The sequence below is a fragment of the Pleurodeles waltl genome, chromosome 2_2 (genome assembly GCF_031143425.1).
Source record: "Pleurodeles waltl isolate 20211129_DDA chromosome 2_2, aPleWal1.hap1.20221129, whole genome shotgun sequence".
In the NCBI taxonomy this organism is placed as follows: domain Eukaryota; kingdom Metazoa; phylum Chordata; class Amphibia; order Caudata; family Salamandridae; genus Pleurodeles; species Pleurodeles waltl.
In genome coordinates, this window is record NC_090439.1 from 1040613194 (window position 1) to 1040639005 (window position 25812).

The window sequence follows — 25812 nt, forward strand, 5'->3', positions numbered from 1 at the left end:
GGCCATTAGGGCAGCACGTGTGCTGGTGGTCCCCCAGTGTTACCGGGCCTTCCTACTGGGCCTGGCTCACGACATCCCCCTGGCAGGACATTTGGGCCAAGACAAGACCTTTGCCAGGCTTGTCACCCACTTCCATTGGCCTAGAATGCAGGTAGCCTCAGATAGTTTCTGCAGGACCTGCGCCACCTGCCAGGATAGTGGAAAGACATAGAAAAGGCTTGAGGCTAACCTGATCCCACTCCTGGTCATTGGCACCCCATTTGAAAGGGTGGGCATCAACGACATTGGTGCCCTGAACCCCAAAACTGCCTTGGGCAACAGGTGTATCCTGGTTTTGGTGGACCATGCCACCTGCTACCCAGAGGCAATCTCTCTGAGAAAAATGACTGCACCGGTGGTGACCAGAGCCCTGATGGGAATATTTACCCGTGTAGAGTTCCCAAAGGAGGTTGTGTCTGATGGAGGCACAAACTTCATGTCAGCGTACATGAAGTCCATGTGGGATGAGTGTGAGGTAACCTACCGGTTTACCACCCCTTGCCATCCTCAATCCAATGGGCTTGTTGAGAGATTCAACAAGAACCTAAAAGGCATGATCACTGGCCTACCTGAGGCCATGAGGTGTAAGTGGGACATCCTCTTGCCATGCCTTCTCTTTAAGTTATAGGGAGGTGCCCCAGAAAGGGGTGGGGTTCAACCCCTTTGACCTTCTCTATGGTCACCCTGTCAGGGGACCACCAAGCATAGTGAAAGAGGGCTGCGAGAAAGCTCCCAAGACACCTCCCCAGGATGTGGTCAGTTTCCTGCTGGCCCTCTGCAACCAGACACAACACTTCTGGAAGCAGGCCAAAAGTAGCCTTGAGGCCGGTCAAGAGGTGATAAAGGAGTGGTATGACCGGAACGCCACTCTGGAGACAAAGTTTGGGAAATGGAGCCAGTAGAGCCTAGAGCTGTCCAGGACCACTGGACTGGCCCATTTGAGATCAAGGAGTGAAAGGAGGAGCCCACTTACCTAGTGGACCTCAAGACCCCTAGAAACCCCCTAAGGGTTCTCCATCACAACCGACTCAAGCAACATTTTGAGAGGTCTGAGGTCAGTATGCTCCTTGTGACAGATGAGGGCATGGAAGAGGAGAGTGAGCCTCTCCCCGACCTCCTCTCTGCCAAAGAAGGTGATGGGTCAGTGGAGGCTGTCAATCTCTCTGACTCTCTGACTCTAGATCAGAGAGGAAAATGCTATGAGTTGTTGGAGCAGTACTCTTCCCTGTCTTCCCTCACTCCTGGACTCACCCACTTGTGTGTCCATCACATTGACACTGGAGACAGTCCCCCTGTAAAGAACAACATTTACAGGATGTCAGATAAGTTAAAGGCCAGCATCAAGGAGGAAGTCGCAAAGATGCTGGCCCTAGGGGTTATTGAGAAGTCTGGTAGTCCCTGGGCCAGACCTGTGGTGCTGGTACCCAAAGCTGATGCACCCGGTGCGAAGCCAGAACGCCGGTTCTGCGTGGACTACCGGGGTCTCAACTCAGTCACACGGACTGATGCTTACCCCATCCCCTGAGCTGATGAGCTTGTAGACAGACTAGGTGCTGCCAAATTCCTCAGTACTTTTGATCTCACATCAGGATACTGGCAGATCGCCTTGACTGAGGGGGCAAAGGAGAGATATGCTTTTTCCACACCTGAAGGACCTTTTCCAATTCAGGATGATGTCTATTGGGTTGAAAAATGTCCCCACTACCATCCAACGGTTAGTTAACGGGGTCCTAGGTGGCAAGGATGCCTTCTGTGCAGCCTACCTAGACGACATAGCCGCCTTTAGTTCCAGCTGGGAGGAACACCTGCTCCACCTCAAGGAAGTGCTTCAGGCTCTGCAACAGGCAGGGCTGACCATCAAGGCTAGCAAGTGCCAGATTGGGCAGGTTTCCGTGGTGTACTCAGGACACCTAGTAGGTGGTGACAAGGTGCAGCCACTCCAGGCCAAGACTGGAACTATCAAGGCCTGGCAACAACCTAGAACACAGACTGCTGCTCTCTGGCTATGCTGAGTAGTGGTCTCCAAGGGCTTGGATAGAGCTTGCCTCCTGTTCCCTAAAGTCTCAGGACCAAAAAGACTTCATTCCTGCAAGAAGAACTCCCAGTGCAGCAGAAATCAAGGCACAGCCAGCAGAAAACAACGCACAGCCTGCATTGCGGTGAAACATTTGACGCAGCGCCAGCTTATCTACCGGAAATTTGGCGCACGGCCAACTGGATCAACACACAACGAGCCGGAACAACCCAGCTCAACTTTCAGAGAAGAATCCACGCAGCACCTGTCGTTCGGCATATATTTCCATGCAACGTCCACCGGATCGGCGCAGCCCCTGTGACTTTGTCCTGCCAGCGCCGGATTTCAATGCATCGTCCCCGGGGCGTCTGAAAACCTCACGACCCAAAGAGGATCCACGATCGAGCACCGGAAATTGACACAAAGCCTTCCCTGCTAGGAAAATAAACGACGCATCGCCGTGTGCGGCCAGAGAAATCAACACACACCTCCCTGTTTTCCACGCATCTCCTCCTCTGCGGTTCTTTGCAAAGATTTTGAACGCAAACCAGGTGGTTTATGCTTGCAAGAGACATTGATTGCTTTTAAAAGACTAAAGACACTTTATATCATTTTTATAGTGATATCTCAACATATACTTATTGCAGTTTAATCGTTTTGACCTGCATTTATCCAGATATATATTATATATTTTTCTAAACACTGTGTGGTGTATTTATGTGGTGTTCTACTGTGTTATTGCATGATTTATTGTACACATACTTTACACATTGCCTTCTAAATTAAGCCTGACTGCTCAGTGCCAAGCTACCAGAGGGTGGGCACAGGATAATTTGGATTGTGTCTGACTTACCCTGACTACAGTGAGGGTTCTTGTTTGGACAGGAGGTAACCTGACTGCCAACCAAAGTCCCCATTTCTAACACAGGGGTTTTGGGTCCAATACTTATACCCCTATCTGCCTTTGAAGTAGGCCTACCTCAAACGTAAGTCTCTGTTGTTCACAAGATCCTGCCTTCCCCAGGCCCGGTCGCAGACACACACCAGAGGGTTCGAGACTGCATTGTGAGAGGGCAGGCACAGCCCATTCAGGTGTGAGTGACCACTCCTCCTCTCCCCTCCAGCCCAGATGGTTAATCAGGATATGCAAGCTACACCCCAGCTCCCTTTGTGTCACTGTCTAGAGGAGATTCACAAACAGCCCAACTGGCAAACTAACCCAGACAGGCAATCCACCATCAGGCAGAGTCACAGAAGGGTTTAAACAAGAAAGTGCCTACTTTCTAAAAGTGGCATTTTCAAACTAACTATCTAAAACCCAACTTCACAAAAAGATGTATTTTTAAACTGTGAGCTCAGAGACCCTAAACTCCACATTTCAATCTGCTCCCAAAGGGAATTTACACTTTAATAACATTTAAAGGCAGCCCCCATGTTAACCCATGAGAGAGTTAGGCCTTGCAACAGTGAAGACTGAATTTAGCAATATTTCACTGCTAGGACATGTAACACACAGCAGTACATGTCCCACCTTTAACATACACTGCACCCTGTCCAAGGGGCTACCTAGGACGTACCTTAATGGTGCCTTACATGTATAGAAATGGAAGTTTTCACTTGCGAAGTCGAATTGGCAGTTTAAAACTGCACCCACAGACACTGCAGTGGCAGGTCTGAGCCAAGTTTACAGGGCTACTAGTGTGGGTGGCACAACCAGTGCTGCAGGCCCACTATCAGCATTTAAATTACAGGACCTGGGCACCTCCAGTTCACTCTGCTAGGGACTTACTAGTAAATCAAAAATGTCAATCATGGATAGCCAAGTATACATAAATTTTACACAGGAGCAATTGCACTTTAGCAGTGGCAAAGTGCCCAGAGTATCAAAAAAAAAACACAACAAAGTCCAGCACACATCAACAAGCTGGGAAACAGAGGCAAAAGGTTAGGGGAGACCACAGCAAGGATGCCAAGTCTAACACTGATACAACAATTTCACAAGATACACCCATGTTGTTTTGATTCATTCATCATATACACAAGAGGTATGGGGGGGATCTAGTGAACTAACCGTCAGGGTCTGTTCAACTAGTGATAAGATCACTCTTTTCTGTGATGTAGTTCAAGATACTGTATGGTTGTGATAACCGTGTCTTGAAGACCTGTCAGGGGGATTCCTCCTTACGGAATAGGTGGTCTCACCCACATTATAGTGTCAAGCTTCATCATTTGACTACCTATTCCCACCCAGGTAGGATAATACCACCTGGGCGGACTCGACCTCATCGTTAAAGGAACCTCGAAGGAGTGCTGAAATGAAATTTCTCTGGATAATGTGGGGATCCAGTTATGTGAATAAAATTACCTAACAGATCACAGTGTAGCTCACACCTTTTAATAATGTTGTCTGTTGGTAAAGATAAAAACAACTGCTGGACACGTGTATACTCATAATGTCACTTAAATCCTACTGGCTAACATGTTTCTGCCCACTTATATAGCCATTCCTGGTCTGGGGTGTTCGTCAGGGCCTGGGATCTCTCATGAAGCTAGTGTGTTGAAAGTGCTGGCCGCTTGTGGGAAAGGAGCCAAAATAGGTGACACTACAGATCACCTCTTTGACGAAAGTGTGACTATAAGGGGCATCTCCACCCTCCCCCAGACCGGGGGCTAGTTGCCCTCGAAGTTTAGGGCTTTCCTTATTCAAGCTAGTACTGAGGCACTCTGGTGTGTTCTGTATAAGCCGGTCACCTTTGGTTGAGGAGAGCCACTTTCAACACGTTAGCTTCATTAGGGATCCCAGGTCCTGACGAACGAAGCCCACATGTTGACCAAAAAAACTGAACATATAGGCATGCAGATTGTAGGCCTCTGGATTAATGATTTAGATGGAGAGAGAGCGAGTTAGGGATTGCTGCCCTTGCCACAATGGCCAGATTTAGAAATGAGAACGTCACTATAACAGCGTTTTTTAGGACATTTGTGAGGTTTTCACATATATATGAAGCCATAAGCTGTCCACTTGGGTGGTGAGTTATGGTTTCCATGGATAGTGCACAAGTTATGGTTTGCACACCAAATAATATTTCAGAGAGCTCTTGCTCTTTATAAGAGGGGAACTATCGAAATATTTAACCTTGGAATTATACCACCCAGGCAGAGAAATCAAACATGCCCAGTATAAATGAGCATATTAGTGTATATGCAAAGTGCTAAATAAATGGAGACAGTTTCAGTCTGACAAAAGAATGGAAAGCTGTGAAAGGATGCATTTGCTCCCAAATTTCTGATGCCCGTGCGATTACTAATGATTGAAGGTATGGTGCGGGAGTTGTAATTTTCGAGCGTTACTCGCATGTGGCATTTACTGGACAGATTTTCCGCGATTTAGAGACATGTGCAGGTTAGAAGTATTTCACAAATGTCATGCACGTGTGTAGTTACATGGTTGTGATTTTTTTTTTTCGTAAAAGTGCGTTCTCTTACCAAGAAACCACTTTCTCTTCACCGCTATTTGATAAGAGAGTGTTGTCTGACCCAGTAAGCACGCGTTCACCTGGCTATATTCCATGTGCACTACTAGGACGTAAAGTTACTCGCAACAGACAGGTGAAATACTAATGCAAACAATTTCTGGATGTTCACCTACTTTTGCAGATAGGTTTAACCTGAATCCCCATTCACGCCTCAAACTATGAATTGCTGCAACCAGAAATTCTCTTTGCACACCTAAAAATCCTCTAGTCTTGATTCCTGCAAATAGGGTTTGCATAAAAAAAGAGTAGATTTCTGGATGATCGTGTAAAAAAAATAAAACAGTAAATTCTGAATTCCGAAATGAACATGTAAACGAAAAACCGCAATTTAGAGGTGAGTATGTAAAAAAAGAAACAAAAAAACCCGAGGTGAAAATGTGAAGAAAATACGGAAAATAAAAGAGATGCTTCGACTCCAAGGATCTGTGCGTGCGGTCTCCCCAAGGCCTTGTGTAGCAGTATAAGGCGGTGACTTGGAAGTAGTGTTAGGACGCAGGATACAGTCTCGCGTGTGGGACGCCTCACGCAAACTAGCAGTGTTTGGTGCACTTGTCCTTAAATGATGAAAGGTGTACGTTTCAAAGAACAGCTGAAAGAATACCTCAGCGGGAGCCCTTTACAGGTTGTGATCAGAGGGGACAGGCAGAAGAAAGCCAAACATTCAATAGGTCAAAAGGGCACTTTTCACACGGAAAGACCTCAGATCTTAAAATTGGCTTCTTCTTAAAAGGGCAGGAGAAGAACAAGAAGTGGTTTGAAGTGGGTCTGAAGTTTTCAAAAGCTGCGTAAGAAAGAAAGGACTGCAATCCCAGCAGGCTGACGCAGGAAGTATTCATAGCCGGGCACCTAATACTGCTGCCGATGCGCCTGTGGTTCCATTCGAGGCATTATTCGGCCGCCTGTTTTATGGATTTCAGTGAACCTGCTATTGAGTTGCTGCACGAAAAGCATTCATCTAAAGAAAAAACGCGAATAGTCAGCATTTACTTGTCATGAATATGGCGGGGCTTCCTAATATCACGGCAGACCCAGGTGAGCTGAAATGTACACATAGCGAGCATCGGTGCCATTACCGCCGCTCCTGGAACTTGCAGGCGTCTTGGAGATAAGGAGCCGCGCTGCCTCGGTGTTGTGTTTATACAGCTTATGAAATGCATAGCCCTTCTTAAAATGAAAATGTTACAGGATCATGACATGTATTTGTGTATGAAAATGCATTAGGCAAACCTTGCTATAAACGCCAAGAAACCATGTCCTGTATTGTGCTCCACAGAAATGATTCAGTCGATCGGCAAGAGCTTTATTTAGAGTTTGTTGGCCTGTATACTCAGCCACAAAGGTGTGTACATCATGTTTGCTGTATTAAATCCAGGGTGCAGCAAATCACCCATGAGGGCCTCAAGGCGCTGAATTGTGGGCAGGGGACATTAAGGGGGTGATTCTAAGCTTGGCGGGCGGCAGTAGCCGCCCGCCAAGCGGGAACCGCCAGAAGACCGTACCGCGGTCAAACGACCGCGGCGGTCATTCTGGGTTTCCCACTGGGCTGGCGGGCGACCGCCGAAAGTCCGCCCGCCAGCCCAGCGGGAAACACCCTTCCCGCGAGGACGCCGGCTCAGAATGGAGCCGGCGGAGTGGGAAGGTGCGATGGGTGCAGTTGCACCTGATGAAGCAGAAAATGAAGGTTTTGATTTATTAACGCATAAACGTAGTGCTGACATAATCATGTGTGACATTAACCGAACCAATAAAGATTGTACGGGGACAAAATGTGCCCTCAGAGTAGTTTGCCAACATTTATATGCGTGCATTATATAACGTGGTGTATTAGACTTGCACTAATCCGACATAATCATAAACGTATGCTACGATTTGCTTGTTTGAAATGCTTTAGCTTAGCATTACTTTAGCGGAGGCTTTGGCCTAGTGTCCTGGTCTCACGGTTTAGATGTTCATATTTTTCCACTGTGCTATTAAACGTGTATTTCTGCTTGAAGCTGTACTTTTCCACAGAAACTGTTCACATGCTTATCTTAAAGTTAGTGCCAGCATGGCATATTTTCTCTTTAATTCAAGGTCGACTTGCAGGTGCGGACAATGGAGGCTCTGAGAGTAAGCTAATTGGGAGACAATGTTGCGATTTGCGTACCCATCTCCAAGGATAATGTATGCTTAAGTAAAAGCTTGAGAACTGTCGTTTTTGATTGGTCAATTTGAAGCTAACCTATGAACCCTCCAATGGAGACCCTACTGGACTTGAACTGTTGTCTATAAAACCCAGGTGCACGAGAGGAAAGATCTATCATCGGACATCCCGCCATCTTGTAGACTTCGTAGCTACTATGGCCCATTTTGCTGCGACGCCATTTTGAGAGACTTTGATGCTTCTCTAGTCGAGAGAAAGAGACTTTGACGATTCTTGCCCTAGAGACTTTAACTTTGATTTGTCCCTTTGCATGAAGTAGTAGTTTTACCTTGCCGCCGTGAGGCAATTGCCCCGTCCACCCCTGCCCCTTTGTCCCGTCCCATGCTGATCGAGAAACGGTACCTGTGAGACGAAGACTTTAATGATTGCTGATCGGAATTGGTAATTATGAAAGGAAATTGTAAAATTGCATTGTGTTTCTTTTAGGTAACCAACTGCTGATTTTGATAAGGACCCTAGCTAGGAGTTTTCTAAATTGATGTTGCCAAATTGTTTTTGCATGAAGTCCCACATGCTGATGCTAATTTGAGGTTAGACGAGGATTCCATATGTCGCACGATGCAATTTGAGACCTTGTTATGCTGACTAAATGTACGCAATTAGTTCATTACAGATTATCGTGTTAGTGCTTTGCATTGCTATTATCGAATGCCTTGTGATTCAAATGCTACATAGATTACACTTGTTTCGACGATATGGACAGCTATTAATGTTCATTTATGTTTATCATTTGGTGTTGAGACACATTTATATTGTGCTAGCTTTGTTAATATAGGGAAATAAATTTACTAACTTTGCAATAAACTGGTGTGGTTATTCCTGGCTGAAAGGTCAGGGTTCGCCGAAATGTATTCTGGATTAATTGTTAAGTGTTATGTCGTTCAAGGTGTTGCTTATGTTCGTTACTGATTAGTTATTTGATGTGACTGATCGATTAAGAGTACAGAGAGTTCCCACTTAGTCAAAAGATTCATCGGCCTAAAGAGCGTCCGAACACAGGTAAATTGTTACCACGGTTCGCTCTATCAGTAGATGGTAGCAGAGGACGGTTACGTCTTTTGGGACCCTGTACTATTAAAATACATGGTGTTGAATTAACGGTTACGCATTTTGAGGCCTCATTCGAGAAGTTGAATTAGATTTTCTTGGATAAAACTGATTGACAGAATGATGATGGGCTAGGTCCACCGCGACTTTCCCGGGATCTCGAAGCTTGCGAATGGAGAGAAAGGAGATGTGGAAACAGCGTTGGCGGTACTAGTGATGGTATGAGTGAAGTTAGGGTCTTGCGCTTGCACAGCTTATTGCCGCAGGGTGTGTGAAAAGGTTGTGAGGATTTTCTTTTTAAGGATAGCGGAGGTGCGACTCCGAGTGTAGAAGTAGAGAAGTCGTCGAACTTCATAGAGATAGCGGAGGTGCGGCTCCGAGTGTGGGAGTAGGGAAGTCGTCGAACTTCATGTGCGTGTGGCGCTTTGTGCATAAAAAGGTCCACGTGGTTGTTGTTGTTGAGACGGGCCCTGCGAGGTCAAGAGACTCCGGAGTATGTTGATCCATGTTGTGGTCTGGGCGGTTTAGTAGGTTGATCGGGCGTGGTCAACGAGTGGGTACGTGTGTTAGGGAGTGATAGAAACTTCGACTTCGGGCTTTGACAAGATTCTAAGTGCACTAGAACAGATCATTGACAAGTTGAGAGTAGGTCTGCGGGTCAGATTTGCTTGCGAATGTGGGGACTGAGAAAGACGGAATAGCGGCCAGAGGCTAGTGAAAAGTCCCGAGGCTAGTGAAAAGTCCCTAAGGTCCTGAAGCGATTATGTTACCCTTCCTGTAGTAAACCGACAGATCTGTCTTAGTTTTGGTAGCTCGCAATATATGCAAGAAGTTGTTACGAGAGGAGCTGAGTGAAGGAGGACTAGCCGCGAGGCTTTGTCAGCCGCAGTGTGTGTGAGTGTGACGTCACTAGGAGCCGCGCTGGGATAGGTTGGTTGGAGAAAAGGGTCGCGCACGGGTTGGACGCAGTCCGTGGGGCTCGATTGGAAGGGGAAAGGCAAGTGAAGAGTATTCCGGGAATTAAAGTCACCCATTGATTACAAATTTTGTGGAATAAAAGGTGATCTATTGATTATAAACTTTGGGAAATAAAAGACGAGAAAATGAAATTCCTTAAAGCATTCAGGAGCGCGATGAAGGGGGAGTCTTACATTAAAGCGAGCGTAGGAGAGGAGACGCCACCCGAAGGTACACCAGCTTACATTGTAATGGAGGAAAAAGGGGTAGCTCCGTGCCTTTGGCTAAAGCAATGGCACAAACTGACAGAGAAACATGGGAGCGTAGCATTCCCGATACATGGGACATTCAATATAAGGATCCTAGAGAATCTGAGATTCACAATGTATGACATGAAGGTGCCCCCAAGGCCAGCACAGTTTGAGGCTCTAGCAATATGGGAACTCATGGCTAGACAGCAACAGAAGAATAAGTTTGAAACAAGGATGAGGAAAGTAGAAAAGACACTAGCGGATGCTAGGTGGGATAATGCGCAGAAGGTGTGGAGGTCAGATGTATTGCAGGGAATAAAATTGTTCCCCGCAATTACTAAGGAGGGAGAAGAAACAGGTAAGAAAGCTACCTGTAAGACAGACAGGAAGTGTTCTAAGGATAGAGAGGACGAGGAAAAGTTGAGAAGAGAAGAGGAGTTAGAGGATGAGGAGTTGATAATGCAATTGCTGAACGACCGTCCACCACCTTATGCAGAGAATGGACAAGGTCCAAGTACCAGTTCTGCCCCTCCGGCATCGGTACAGAACAGTGAAACGCAGAGTTCAGGAGCACCATCGGGATCTAAGGATCCGAGTTTACTGCTCACCCCGCAGATACCGCAGGTTAGGAGAATATATCCAGATGTGCCCGTGTTGAAACCAGCAGAAAATTATCAGCCGCAGATGCCAGGGTACTACAGCAGTGACAACAGTGGAGGGATGATTATAGACCCAACCGTAAGGGGCGTACAGAATGGTTACAACCCAACAATGGCACAAGCTGAATCAACTCAGTTTATGATGCCTCAAAAGCAGATGCAGGGAGGAAACGCTCATGCTCAAATGACGGGGAGTCAGATGGGCATGCCGGCAATGATGACCCATAATATGGGGATGAACATGCCTCAGAATATGGGAAATGGACAGAATCCAGATGCAATATCACTGCCCATTACCGTAGGTCCAGCGATACCTTTGTATAGTCAGCCTAACTCGGGTCTAAACAGTCAGGGATCAATGCTGCAGAATGGGACAGAAAGAAGGTGCATAGAAAACACTCCAGGGATAACTCTGATAGCGGCTCAGCCAACTGGGTCTGGGTCCCTGATGGAGTTTAGTCCCATATGTGCTCAGTCTACACTGGTGAGGTCGAGCCCCCCACTGATAATACCTTTAACATCGAATACTGAAAAGTTGCCGCAACCATCGATGGCAGTCGATGTGAATGCTACACTGATGGGGGTAAATGCGCAACAGCTGACACAGTGGTTCAACAGTCTAAATTCCACACAAAGTTCAGACAGTGGGAAAGGAGAAGATTACTTGAATAGGATGAGGCTGAACATGGAAGCACAAGAATTGGTGGAAGGGAATATGGGTGTGAACAGGTTAGAGTCCTACATGGAAGAGGAGCTGAGGTATCTATGTCCAAAGATCACGAAAGAAGTAAACAAGGTACATAAAAGTTTGCAGGAAGTAGCGGACAGAAACGGGATTGACATAGGCAAGACGAAACACTTGAGCAGGAGCTATAGGTTGGATTTTGGGACCACAGATTTTGAACACATGAGATCAGCAGGCATGAAGGCACACCTTAGAGAATTGTTGCAGAGTGCACAAGTGTGGAGGTGCTTAGACAAGTGGGAAAGCAGGTGGGTAAAGAGGAAGGATAAGAGGAGGGACAGTGCTACAGAGCACAATGAGAAAAGACCGCAGAGTAGTGAGACAGTAACTATGTTACCAATGAGGGAGACAGCAGGGGGAAAATTAGTACATGTACCATGGCACAGGAGCGACATTCAGTCTTTTACGAATGATTTTCCCAAACTGAGAGAGAAGCCGATTGAATGGTATCAACAGACTGATAGGTTTGTGAAGCTTGCAAAATGTCTCTGGGAAGACCTGAACACTCTATTCGAGATCGTGGTTCCGGCAGATTTGTGGGAGGATTGCAAAAGAGCTGTAGGTTGGCCGACAAGTGAACCAGAGAGAGACAGAGAGACGGGTGCACCATCACCTATGGTGATGTGTCTGTACTATAAGGTGATTGAGCATTTGAAGACGAAGGTTGCCGCGAAAAATGTGGATTGGCAGAAAATTGATCGAACTGCTCAAGAGGCTAAAGAATCGATTCATAGTTACTATGAGAGGTTGTTGAAGGTGTTCAAGAATTACAGTGGCACGGAAGCAATCGAGGCGAAAGATATGCTTCATTTTGTGTTCAGATTTGTGGAAGGGCTGAGACCAGAGATAAGTCAGATGATAAAATCGCATTTGATTTGCTGGCAGTCGAAACCGATTGATGAAGTCTTGACTTATGCGAAATACTGTAGCGACGAAATTGAAGTGAAACAGAAAAGGCTGAAAGAGAAGGTGATGATGATGCAGCTTAAGGCGGCTCAGACAGGCTTGCAAGGTCTGCAAGGACTGCAAGGGTTGCCAGGGATGCAAGGGTTCCAACAGCAGATGCCGCAACCGCAGCCGCAGTTGCAGGGAAACATGGCGTTTCAGCAACCGCAGCCGCAGTTGCAGGGAAACATGGCGTTTCAGCAACCGCAGCCGCAGTTGCAGGGAAACATGGCATTTCAACCACAGGCCAGAGGCAGAGGCAGAGGAGGTTTTGTGAATAATGGTCCGGATTTGAACACTGTTGTGACGGGTGTGCAGGCAATGAAGAAGGTGATGCTGTGTCACGCGTGCGGAAACGTAGGTCATTGGAAACGCGAGTGCCCGATGGTGGTGCAGGAAGGTGCAGGTGCAGGTGTAGGTGTTGGTCAGCAAAACAATGATGTCAATGCATTTCAGACAATGAGAGGACCAAAAATGAGAGGTCCAAACCCAAATTTTCAGACCATAAATCAATTGCAGGGATTACAACCTATGCAGCCGCAGCAGATGCAGATGCCCCGTATGCAGATGACGCAGATGCAGCCGATGCAACAGCAGTTACCTATGGTACCTAATCAGCAAATGCAAATACCTTTGGCACCAATGAGTCAGCAGCAAGTGATGGTTCCTCCACAGGTAACGGGTCAGGTAATGAGTACAAACGGCACAGTACAACAGTTCCCATTACACAGTGAGAGTGGAATAAACAATGTATGGGAGAGTGAAAGCTCAGAAGAGGAAGGAGATTGTGTGCTTGCGGCATCCCTAGAAGTTGATCAAAGGGGTCCGTACGTAGAAGGAAGAGTAATGGGTCATCGTGTCTCATTCTTGGTTGACACGGGAGCCACACGTTCAACTGTTAAGAGCAGTGAAGTACCAAATTTGCCACTCTCAGGGAGGACAGTTCAAGTGGTGGGAGTAGCAAACAGACATCTGACGAACCCAATAACAGATCCGGTACCAGTCAGCATTGGAAATTATCAAGGGGTACATCAGTTTGTGGTATGTGACTCAAGTCCGATAGCACTGTTAGGAAGAGACCTATTGTGCAAATTGGGTTGTTCGATAATGTGTTCGAACGAGGGAATAACAATACAGACGAGCAGTGATGGGGAAGAAGAGGACAGTATAGAGGGTGATGAGATGGAAACAGTTGACGAAGAGTATCCTCTAATTTGTCTTTTCCCGATGATAACTGAAGAAGATATCCCAGCAGAATTACGGGAAACAGTCGGAAAGGAAGTGTGGGATATGACAGGGAAAGAGGTGGGATTGATGAAAGGAGTGGAACCAGTAAAAGTGATGGTAAAGCCCAATGCGATCTTTCCCCAGACCCCACAATACCACATGCCACAAGATACCCTCATGAAAGTTGCCCAACTTATTGACAAATTCGTAAAGCAGGGAGTACTGAAAGAAGTATTAAGCAGCCCATGTAATTCACCGATAATGGGACTAATAAAGCCAAGTGGGAAAGTCCGACTCGTGCAGGATTTGAGGAAAATAAATGACATCATAATAAAGTGCTGTCCTGTGGTACCGAATCCAGCTGTGATAATGTTTCAGATCCCTTGCGATGCTGAGTGGTTCTCAGTCATCGATTTGTCACAAGCATTCTTTTCTGTGCCTCTTCATGAGGACAGCCAATTCCTCTTTTGTTTCAAATTCCTAGACAGAGTGTACAGTTGGTGTCGAATTCCTCGGGGGTTTTCTGAGTCACCGTCGATATTCAATCAAGTTCTAAAGAAAGATTTGGAAGAGTTAGAATTGCCATTCGAGTCAACCGTAGTACAGTACATTGATGACTTACTGGTTGCATCAAAGACAGAAAGTGGCTGCACACCCGATACCATTGCTCTGTTGAACCATTTGGGAGGGAATGGACACAAGGTGTCTCCTTCCAAATTACAGTTCTGTCAGAAGAAAGTGAAATACTTGGGTCACCAGATAGAGAAAGGATCACGGAGAATAATGAAGGAAAGAATTACAAGTGTACTTCAAATGAGTCCACCAAAGACAAGAAAGGAGGTGAGGAAGTTCTTGGGAATGGTGGGCTACTGTCGCCAGTGGATTCCCAACTTCTCGACTCTAGCGAAGCCTTTACTGAAACTGACCCAGAAGGATGCTTTGGATCAAATTGAACTGAAAGGAGATGAGATGGATGCTTTTGTTGAATTGAAAGAATGCATGTGCAGGGCTCCAGCTTTAGGTATGCCTGATTACACAAAGCCTTTCACATTGTTTTGTCATGAACGTGATGCATGTTCTTTGTCTGTCTTGACTCAAGCCCATGGTGGCGTAAACAGACCAGTAGCGTATTTTTCAGCTACTTTGGATCCGGTCGCAGCAGCACTCCCAGGGTGTCTGCGCGCCGTAGCAGCAGTTGGTATCAGCCTCACTCAGAGTGAAGGAATAGTGATGGGACACCCAGTAACAGTCATGGTCCCTCACTCAGTTGAGATACTTTTGACCCGCTCCCGAACGCAGCACATGACTGGAGCAAGACTCACAAGGTATGAAACGATTATTCTGGGCTCACCGAATGTGCAGCTGAAAAGGTGCACTACGTTGAATCCAGCTACCTTGCTTCCTGGAGAAAATGCTGAAATTGAGAACGCTGAAGACGTCGAGCATGACTGCCTTCAGGTGACTGAATTTTGCACAAAACCCCGACCGGACATCAAGGATACAAAACTTGATGAAAATGACCAAATTCTTTTTGTTGATGGTTCATGTCTAAGAGATGGGGTGGGAATTTTGAAAGCAGGATATGCTGTATGTACTGTAACAGGGGTCTTGGAAGCGGGATGGCTCCAAGGAGTCTATTCTGCACAAGTAGCAGAACTTGTAGCCCTTACTAGAGCATGTCAACTGTCTGCATTGATGAAAGTCACCATTTACACTGATAGTCAATATGGGTTTGGGATTGTGCATGACTTTGGACAACTATGGTCACAGAGAGGTTTCCTGACTTCTTCAGGATCCCCAGTGAAAAATGGGGAAAGAATAAGGGAATTGTTACATGCCATTCAAGTACCAGCTGAAGTTGCAGTGGTAAAGTGCAGTGCTCACACGAAAGGACAGGACTATGTTTCCCTGGGAAATGCATATGCAGATCAAGTCGCAAGATTTTGTGCTTTGAACTGTATATTGCTAAGGGATGATTGGAATACAATAAGTGAACCAGAACTCGAACCAGCTGAAGCATTTGCCTTGAAGGTCATAGATACAATAGAGGAACTAAAAGCACTACAGAATAATGTCAGGGAGGATGAAAGAGATTCCTGGATTAAATCACAATGTATGAAGAGACAAGACGAGTTATGGGTTTCACATGAGGGAAAATTTGTTTTGCCAAATAGTCTCTTATCACAACTTGCGCGGTTCTATCATGGGCAAGCTCACCTAGGGAGAGATGCCATGATAAGATTGTTCAAAACTGATTGGTTTAACCCCAGATTTCGTCAAGCTGCAGAGGCAGTTTGCCATCGATGTGTCATTTGCCAGCAGATGAACCCAGGAAAGGGAACAGTTGTGAACGCGAGTCACATTGGTAGGGCAAGCGGACCTTTTAGTCGTATGCAGATGGACTTCATTGAGATGCCTGTGCATGGAGGTTTAAGATATGTGTTGGTGATTGTGTGTATTTTTAGTCATTGGATTGAGGCATACCCCACACGTAGAAACGACAGCCTTACAGTTGCCAAGCTATTGTTGAGGGAGTTGATACCACGTTTCGGATTCCTGATCTCTTTAGAATCAGATAGGGGAAGTCACTTCAACAACGAGGTGATAAAGTTGCTCTGCGAAGCACTGAACATTGAGCAAAAGCTGCACTGTAGCTATCGCCCTGAAGCATCAGGACTGGTGGAGCAGATGAATGGTACGCTGAAATCGAGAATGGCAAAAATATGTGCATCGACAAATTTGAAATGGCCTGACGCATTGCCCTTGGTGCTAATGTCAATGAGAAACACTCCTGATAGAAAAACTGGACTGTCTCCGCACTAAATTCTCATGGGCAGGGCTATGAGACTTCCTGCAGTTCCCGCAAACATGCTTTTGAATATTACAGATGATATGGTGTTAGACTACTGCAGAGGACTGGCTGATGTGGTTCGCTCTTTCTCTCACCAGGTGGAAGCGACCACCTTGCCACCGATCCAAGGTCCAGGACACGCACTGAAAGCAGGTGACTGGGTCGTGATAAAGAAGCACGTGAGAAAGTCATGTCTGGAACCCCGTTGGAAAGGCCCTTTCCAAGTGATCCTGACGACAACTACCGCTGTGAAGTGCGCGGGGGTTCCCAACTGGATTCACGCCAGTCACACAAAGAAGGTGCTGTGTCCAACAGGTGAGGAAGTTGAAGCGCTGAAACTACCAGTGCCTGACAAAACGGTGCCGAGTGCTGAGACAGAACAAAAGCGAACTGAAAGCGAACAAGCAGAAGCAGGAGAGAAAGAAATATTATTGGAGGGCGAAGAGTCTGACTCGCTTGGGGAAGACCAAGGAGAAAGTTCAGACAGCGACGAAGAAGCTGCAGGTGACAAAGAACCTGAAGCAGCTGAGGGTAGCAAAAAGCCTGAAGCAGCTGAAGGTGACAAAGAACCTGAAGCAGCTGAAAGTGATACAGAGCCAGAAGAAAGTAACGGTGACGAAGGGCTCGAAAAGGGTGAGAAGGCAGGAGAGCCTGAGCAGAAGGGGGCTTTCCCTGAAACAGACGATACAGAAAAAGAAAAAGAAAACGTGACTGATTTCCCTGAAGGTGGGGACAAAGAAGAGCAGAACGAAAGAGTTCAAACCTCTACAGAAAGGATCGCAGGTCCATCAAACGGACACGGTGCAAAAAGAAGACTAAGTATCTCACCGATAAAAGAAAAGGGTAAAGAAGGTTTGAACGAAGGAGGAAGGCCAAAAGTGAAAGAGAAAAGAAAGGAAGTGACTGTCGTGGAACAATCGTCGAGTGAAGAAAAAGACTTGCGAAGGAGGAGAGTGCCAGCGAAGCAGAATCGAAAAGAGAAGCAAAATTGAAAAGGAAAAGGATACCAAACAGGAGGTATTCCGGTCCTGAATGGGCATATGCAGTAAATGATGATTGGACTGATGAGTTTGTATCTCTAAGCATCGAGAACGAAGAAGAAGAAGAGATACCTATAGAAAAGAAAAGTTTCATAGACTCTGTTGATTGAAACGGTAGTAAATGGTATTGCTTGCTGCAATCTAACGTGAGACAAACAACCAGTTGAGACATTGCTAAACCGAATTGAGACAAATGCTGCTAACCGATAAGTGACTGGCCTTTTGAAGAAGACGGTGTGAACATTGTGCTCGTTCAGCTTTGTAACTGAATTGCTAAGTAGTTTCATTTATAAGTGCTTCTAGCTCTCTGATTCTATACAGATCATGACGCAAAACAATAGAAAGAAATATTGTAAATACGTGTGTATAGGCTTGGTAGTAACATGTGTACTAATAATAATGGCAATTGTGTTTGGAATGCATGGAAAGGGTGAGAATGAGACTATTGCTGCTTCTACTATTGCTCCTGTTACTGTCACTGAACTAACACCATTGAAAAGACTAGCACTGGATGAGAGGCTCTTGCACGATAAGAAAGAGCTTTCGTATAACGTTTTCTATCGCTTATTAACAGAGTATGTTGAGACTATGGATGCGAAAGATTGTTATGTGTGTACCCAGATACCGACATCAGTAAAGGAAGGGGTGACTTATCACCACATGCCTCTTACATACGGGATTACATGTAGTATAGTAATGTCTAGGTTTTATGGTCAAACTAACATACAGTATTTTTACTCGAATTATGATGTTACATTTGCTTATGTTCCTATAATAGCGCAGCTAAGCCAGACTGCAAAAGATTGGGATTTTAAAATTATGAGGGAATTTTTCGAGCCAATGCTACCTTTTGAAACGGCTCATGCTCATAGGGAGAACCTTACTTGCTCCGTCTCTGCTGTAGAAATAAGCTTTTTAGATCGCACAGATGATAGAAGGGCACAAATGAAGGCGAAATTAGAAAAAGAGCTACATAAGAGGACTTCAGTAGATAATTATGACTTTGCTGCTATAAAGACACAAGGGAAAATTGCTTTAGATGCTTGGCATGTAGGGAAGTTTTGTATTTATCGAGGAGAATCTTATTATGACAATATTTTTGTAGGAGCGAGTGAGTGCAAACATACGTTTATCTTTAAGGCCAAATGGACATTCATGATGAACGGACTTGACCCTGTCATTCCAGGGGTGTATTACATTTGTGGGCATAATGCCTATTATCGTCTTCCAAAGGGATGGTGGGGAAGATGTTATTTGGGTATAGTGTTTCCAAAGGTTTATCAACTGGATGACATATCGATGATTCAAAAGACACCTGGATCCCATCGTATCCAGAAAAGAGAGACCGCAGGTGCCGTGGTAGGTGATATATTTGGTGCCATGATTCCTTCATTAGGAGTTGTGTTGAATTCTATCAAGATACGAAAGTTGTCTACTATAGTGGATAACATGTTGACAAAGTTTTCAGGTGCTATAATCCTGATAGATGCTGAACTTGCAGCAGAAAGAGCTATGACTCTTCAAAATAGGCTTGCTTTAGACATTCTTTTAGCAAAGGATGGAGGCGTTTGCAAAATGATTGGTGCACGTCACTGCTGCACCTATATACCTGATAATAGTGTGAAGATTAAAACTATGCTTGCTAATCTAACAAAAGAAAGTGCAGATTTGAAAGAACTGAAAGAACCAGGAGTGTGGGAGAAGGTTGGAAAGGGACTTGCTTCAGTGGGGCATTGGATTGGGGGAATTTGGAACGGAATATTATTGAAAATAATAGAAGGAATATTAATAGTGATAATTTGTGTATTTGGAATTTGGGGAATAAAAAGGGGAATAATAATGATTATGGAAAGAATTAAGAGAAGAAAAGAAGAGAAAATTATGAAAAGAATGGCAGAAGAATACAAAGCGCAAACTAGGGGAACTAAAAGGAAAAGGGAGCTGACAGAATTTTAATGGGATAAAATTTGTGGGCAAAATTTGTGTGATGACAAGTAGTCATCAGAGGAGGGATTGATGAAGCAGAAAATGAAGGTTTTGATTTATTAACGCATAAACGTAGTGCTGACATAATCATGTGTGACATTAACCGAACCAATAAAGATTGTACGGGGACAAAATGTGCCCTCAGAGTAGTTTGCCAACATTTATATGCGTGCTTTATATAACGTGGTGTATTAGACTTGCACTAATCCGACATAATCATAAACGTATGCTACGATTTGCTTGTTTGAAATGCTTTAGCTTAGCATTACTTTAGCGGAGGCTTTGGCCTAGTGTCCTGGTCTCACGGTTTAGATGTTCATATTTTTCCACTGTGCTATTAAACGTGTATTTCTGCTTGAAGCTGTACTTTTCCACAGAAACTGTTCACATGCTTATCTTAAAGTTAGTGCCAGCATGGCATATTTTCTCTTTAATTCAAGGTCGACTTGCAGGTGCGGACAATGGAGGCTCTGAGAGTAAGCTAATTGGGAGACAATGTTGCGATTTGCGTACCCATCTCCAAGGATAATGTATGCTTAAGTAAAAGCTTGAGAACTGTCGTTTTTGATTGGTCAATTTGAAGCTAACCTATGAACCCTCCAATGGAGACCCTACTGGACTTGAACTGTTGTCTATAAAACCCAGGTGCACGAGAGGAAAGATCTATCATCGGACATCCCGCCATCTTGTAGACTTCGTAGCTACTATGGCCCATTTTGCTGCGACGCCATTTTGAGAGACTTTGATGCTTCTCTAGTCGAGAGAAAGAGACTTTGACGATTCTTGCCCTAGAGACTTTAACTTTGATTTGTCCCTTTGCATGAAGTAGTAGTTTTACCTTGCCGCCGTGAGGCAATTGCCCCGTCCACCCCTGCCCCTTTGTCCCGTCCCATGCTGATCGAGAAACGGTACCTGTGAGACGAAGACTTGATTGATTGCTGATCGGAATTGGTAATTATGAAAGGAAATTGTAAAATTGCATTGTGTTTCTTTTAGGTAACCAACTGCTGATTTTGATAAGGACCCTAGCTAGGAGTTTTCTAAATTGATGTTGCCAAATTGTTTTTGCATGAAGTCCCACATGCTGATGCTAATTTGAGGTTAGACGAGGATTCCATATGTCGCACGATGCAATTTGAGACCTTGTTATGCTGACTAAATGTACGCAATTAGTTCATTACAGATTATCGTGTTAGTGCTTTGCATTGCTATTATCGAATGCCTTGTGATTCAAATGCTACATAGATTACACTTGTTTCGACGATATGGACAGCTATTAATGTTCATTTATGTTTATCATTTGGTGTTGAGACACATTTATATTGTGCTAGCTTTGTTAATATAGGGAAATAAATTTACTAACTTTGCAATAAACTGGTGTGGTTATTCCTGGCTGAAAGGTCAGGGTTCGCCGAAATGTATTCTGGATTAATTGTTAAGTGGGCCCCGCGGCACCCCCTACCGCCATCCTGTTCCTGGCGGGAGACCCGCCAGGAACAGGATGGCGGTAGGGTGTGTCAGAATCCCCATGGCGGCGGAGCGCGCTCCGCCGCCATGGAGGATTCTCAAGGGCAGCGGGAAGTCAGCGGTACACCGCCGACTTTCCGTTTCTGGCCGCGGCTGAACCGCCGCGGTCAGAATGCCCAGCGGTGCACCGCCAGCCTGTTGGCGGTGCTACCGCCGACCTCCGCCATGGCGGTAATTACCGCCAGGGTCAGAATGACCCCCTAAGTGATCTTCCATGAATCACAGGATGTTCAGTCGCAGAAACCGAGACTCTCCTTTAAGTTAACATTACAAGTGCCCCAGGGAATAATGTACTTATGGTAAGGCGGACAAGATACTCCATGACAAAGCAGAAAATCTCCCGTTTGCTCTAATACAAGTGAAATAGGATACAATGCACTTATCTTAAGGTGGATGGGATACTGCATCACAACAAAGCCTGCATACAGTTTACTGCATTACAAGTGCTATAGGATAAAATGTACTCAAGACAGATGGGATACTCCGTCTGTGGGAAAACTGGGATGATTGTAGAAGCCCCCTCACTTTCTGCCCCCATTTTGAGCTGATGCTAGTGTTTTCTAACTGTGACTGTGCCCTGCGGTAAGCGCTTACTGGTGGAGGCGGCGGCCGGAGGTGGGGCAGGAGCCCTCTAAATACATTCTCGCGCTCCCGTCCTGCGGGACGCGCTTACTGGTGGAGGCCGCGGCCGGAGGCCGCGGCCGGAGGTGGGGCAGGAGCCCTTTAAATACATTCTCGCGCTCGTGCCTCGCGGGACGTGCGCGGGCGGCGCCCGGGCAAAGAGCGGGCCAAGGGCAGGCCCGTCCTTCGCCCGTCATCAACTGGAATAGGCTGGGCTGGGCCCCCCCTCTAACGTTTCTTTTTCCCTTTTGGTGGTAAATCCTCTTGCCAGTTGTCAAAGGAGGTGTGGAAGATCGACATCCAAAATGGGGAAGAGAAAGATCAATCTGCAAAAGGGGGAAGGTGGGCCCAGCTCCTTATGTGAGTCTTCTATTACCAGCGATCTATCCTCTGTGATTGGGGCTATTGAATCCGAACTAGAGCAAGTTGAAGAAAGGATTGGGGCTGTTCGAAACACTGCTCAGCAGCCCCCATTGGAACCTATTGTCCATATAATTACTAATTCAAAGGATGGGTTACCTTCATTGGCTTCGCCTATCAACGTAACACAATCTGCTCATTGTAATATGCCCCCATCAGTTTTACCTAATCGTTCGGTCCAAAGTGTTAATTCGTCCCTGGAACGCTCCCCGGCGCTTTCCCCACAATTGAAGAAGAGGAGGGCGGGTAAAAAGACCAGGAATATAAAAAAGACGTTAGGCTCGAAAAAGCGAGCACACATTTTACCAGCAATTAGTCCCAATAAATCACTTGTTTTGGCTTCCACAAATGAACATCCTAAAAGAAATGATGCTTATAGCGACCCTTTTGATGTAATAGACTCCATACTTAAATCTTTTTGCACTACTCTAGAGGAGAAAATTACTATCATGATTCCTAAAAAACTAGATTGTTTTTGTGATTACGTGCTTAGTACTTTTGTTCAGCTACCAAATTCAGGAGTACTAAGCAAGGGAATGGCACCAAGCCGGGATGTGGCAACAAAGGTAAACCAATTACCCATATTGACATCTCACGATGCCGGTACACTTATGGCCAGACCTTCGGCTATACCTGGCCTAGGTAATGCTGTGACCAGTTTGCCACAAGTAACTTCTAAAGAAGCCACTCTTCCCGGCCCAAAATGTCCACTATCTAATAATTCCATTAATCAAGCAGATGTCTTGCATCTACCTCCTGACTGTATTCCATATGTTTTGGTGTTATCAAATGTACCCTCTCTAGACAGTAAAAAAAAGAAGACACCCAAGCTTTGATTAGGAAGTCTGTTCACTGGCTGAAATCTAAATTTAAGGCAAAGTATCATCCGACTAACAAGATCCTTATGGGCCGTAGAGTGAAGCAGGTTTGCCATCGAAGAAATAGGGACGACGGAGATTGTGTCGTAATTAATTTTGCTAACCCGTGTTCAGTTGATCACCTCTTGGCAAATTCAGATTGTTCTTATTTCCCAGATAAAGGGATACAAATCCACTCGTTATGTCATTTTTACGACCATTCCCTTTTTCCTCAATGTACCAGTGTTGTCTCTAGCTACCACAACTTAGCTCCTGTTAGGCCATACACGCTTGTAAATGTTCCCACTAGCAATTGTTCTTTGCCCTTTTACTCTCTTGACGAAAATGATTGACTTAAGGCTATCGCTAGTCCGGGTCACAAAAATCTGTTGAGATTAACGATTGATGATGACTACGACGAACTTGTACAGGAAGTAAGAGTAAAGATTCCTGATAGCTCCCATTTAAACAATATTGATAGTTTGGTGCCACACTCGGGATCAAAGCCTCTATCCTTGATTAGTTGGAATATTGCGGGGATTCGATCTAAAATAAACAACCCAGACTGGGTGAGTTTTATATCATCCTTTGACATAATCTGCCTACAGGAAACTTGGTCCCAAGATACGTTTTTTCTGGAAGGGTATACAACTCTTTACCAGCCGGCAAACACTTCTACAATGGGAAGAGCACGTGGAGGTCTTTTAATGTTCATATCTTTACATTTACCATCACTGAAGGCTTCCTTAATTTGGTCCTCTCCTTATTTTATGATTGTTTTATTATCTATTAGGGGGTGTAAAGGTATTTTGATCTTAAATTTTTATAATTATGTCCCACGCGGTCTCCTTAAAGGAACGTTAGAGGACACTGTGGATTTTATTGATTCCTCTATTTAATTGCAGGACGAAGATTTAGTAGTCTTATGGGTCAGCGATTTTAATACCTCCTTATGTTGTCAGGGAAATTTAGAATTGTGCGCTATTCCTACCGAAGGCAGAGAATCGTTAATTCATTTTACTCATAAACCTGAACGAGAAGCTCTGAACTCCTTCCTATATAATTTTGATCTGGTTCATGTCTGGGAGAAAATGGCACTAGATTCTCTAAATGTGCCAACGTTTACAGGGAATGCGAAGGGGAGCATCATTGATTTTATTCTTATTGGCTCCCCAGATTATCATTTAATCTCTGATTTCAAGACTCAGCAAATGTCAAGGAATACTGAAGCGATTTTTCGTTTTACCCGTAAACTGGGCCACAGATCGTCTTCTCAGATCATGTCGCTATATAACTCCAAGTGTGTCTCAGCAGCCATATATGGGGCCGGAGTCTGGGGCTACATTAAAATACCCACTCGCCAACGTACCGAGAATAAATTTATGTGCAGACTATTGATGGTACCTAAGTGTATAGCAAACATAATTATCCATGAGGAGGTGGGCCAATGCTTCTTAGAGGATACGGGGTCTATTGCCTCCCTTTTGCTGTGGATTAGATGTTGGACGAACCCAGCAGCAAGTCTTGTGCAAGACTGTATTACTGAATGCACACAGTTGGCTAACTCGAACAGGATCCCCTGGCTTTCGTACTTGCGATCATCTTTTGATAAGCTGGAACTTAGGTACATGTATGAAGAACCGCAAACGCTAACTACAACTGCAAAGTCGCTGTTGAAAACACGTCACTCTGGGCACACTTTGCATATAAGACTTCATAGCTGTTTTAACTTGAAATCTTTAGATTCTTATACCCAGATTGCTACGGCTCCATATATTGAACCTTATTTGACTTGGTTTTCATGCCCAAAAATATATTCTCTTTTAACTTTTTTTAGACTAAATTTGATTCATTTTAAGGTGGCCTTTCCCAAGCAGTGTATTTGGTAAAACAGATTTACCACCCTGCCCTTGCGATGCCAGTTCAAAGCAAAGCACTTCTCATTTTTTTCTCTTTTGTTCTCTTTATGCCTCCCCTAGAAACACTTTCATTTGACCTATTTTACGCACTTTAAGACCAATCCATTATAAGGAAGCTTCGATATATTTCCAGAAATTACTAAATGACAAAAATTGTTTTCAGGTTTTAAATTTTATTAGATCATCTATTGCTATTAGGAACCGGTATTAATATCTTGTAATTTATTAATCTTATATCATGCTGATTCTTAAATCTTATTCTTATGTTCAAAATTTTATATACCTTATATATGTGGTTTAGGATAGCTTTTATTTCAGCGGAAGAAAGGTTTTTATTATATTTTAGGGTATTTAACCAGTATTTAGTATTATATTGTACACAACTAGTAAACGATTTGATAAGAACATTGAAATATCTGTGAAAGAGGAACTTGGACAAGATCACTCTGCCATCCTTTTTTCCTGGTAACATATGTAAGATGTATTTTACTTTTTTTCCGTTTGCATGAAATTTGTTCTTAACTTGTACTTTTATGGCAATTGCCGAATAAAGTTCTTTGACTGACTGACTGACTGTGCCCTGGGCACTGCCAACCAGTCCCAGGGCCAGTGATCTGTTGAAAATGGTATTTGCAAATTAGGCCTAATTATAATTAGCTCTGGCAACCTACATATAAGTCCCTAGTACATGGTAGGACATGTAGGTTTAGGGACTCCAGTATAGTTAGTGCATGCCTAGGGGCACTGCTGTGGTGTCCAGTGTCATTGTAAAGTCAGGCCAGCCTTGCTGGCTGCTTTTTAGTTAAAAGTAACCTCAAATTCGACTTTGGAATTAAACAGTACTTCCAAAGTCTCAAACTACCTTTTGTGTGCATATAAGCCATCCCTAATTTCTGCCCTAGGTGACCAAAGGGTTGGGTGCAGTGTTAATATAAACAGGGGCCTTATAAAATATGTTTTATAGTCCC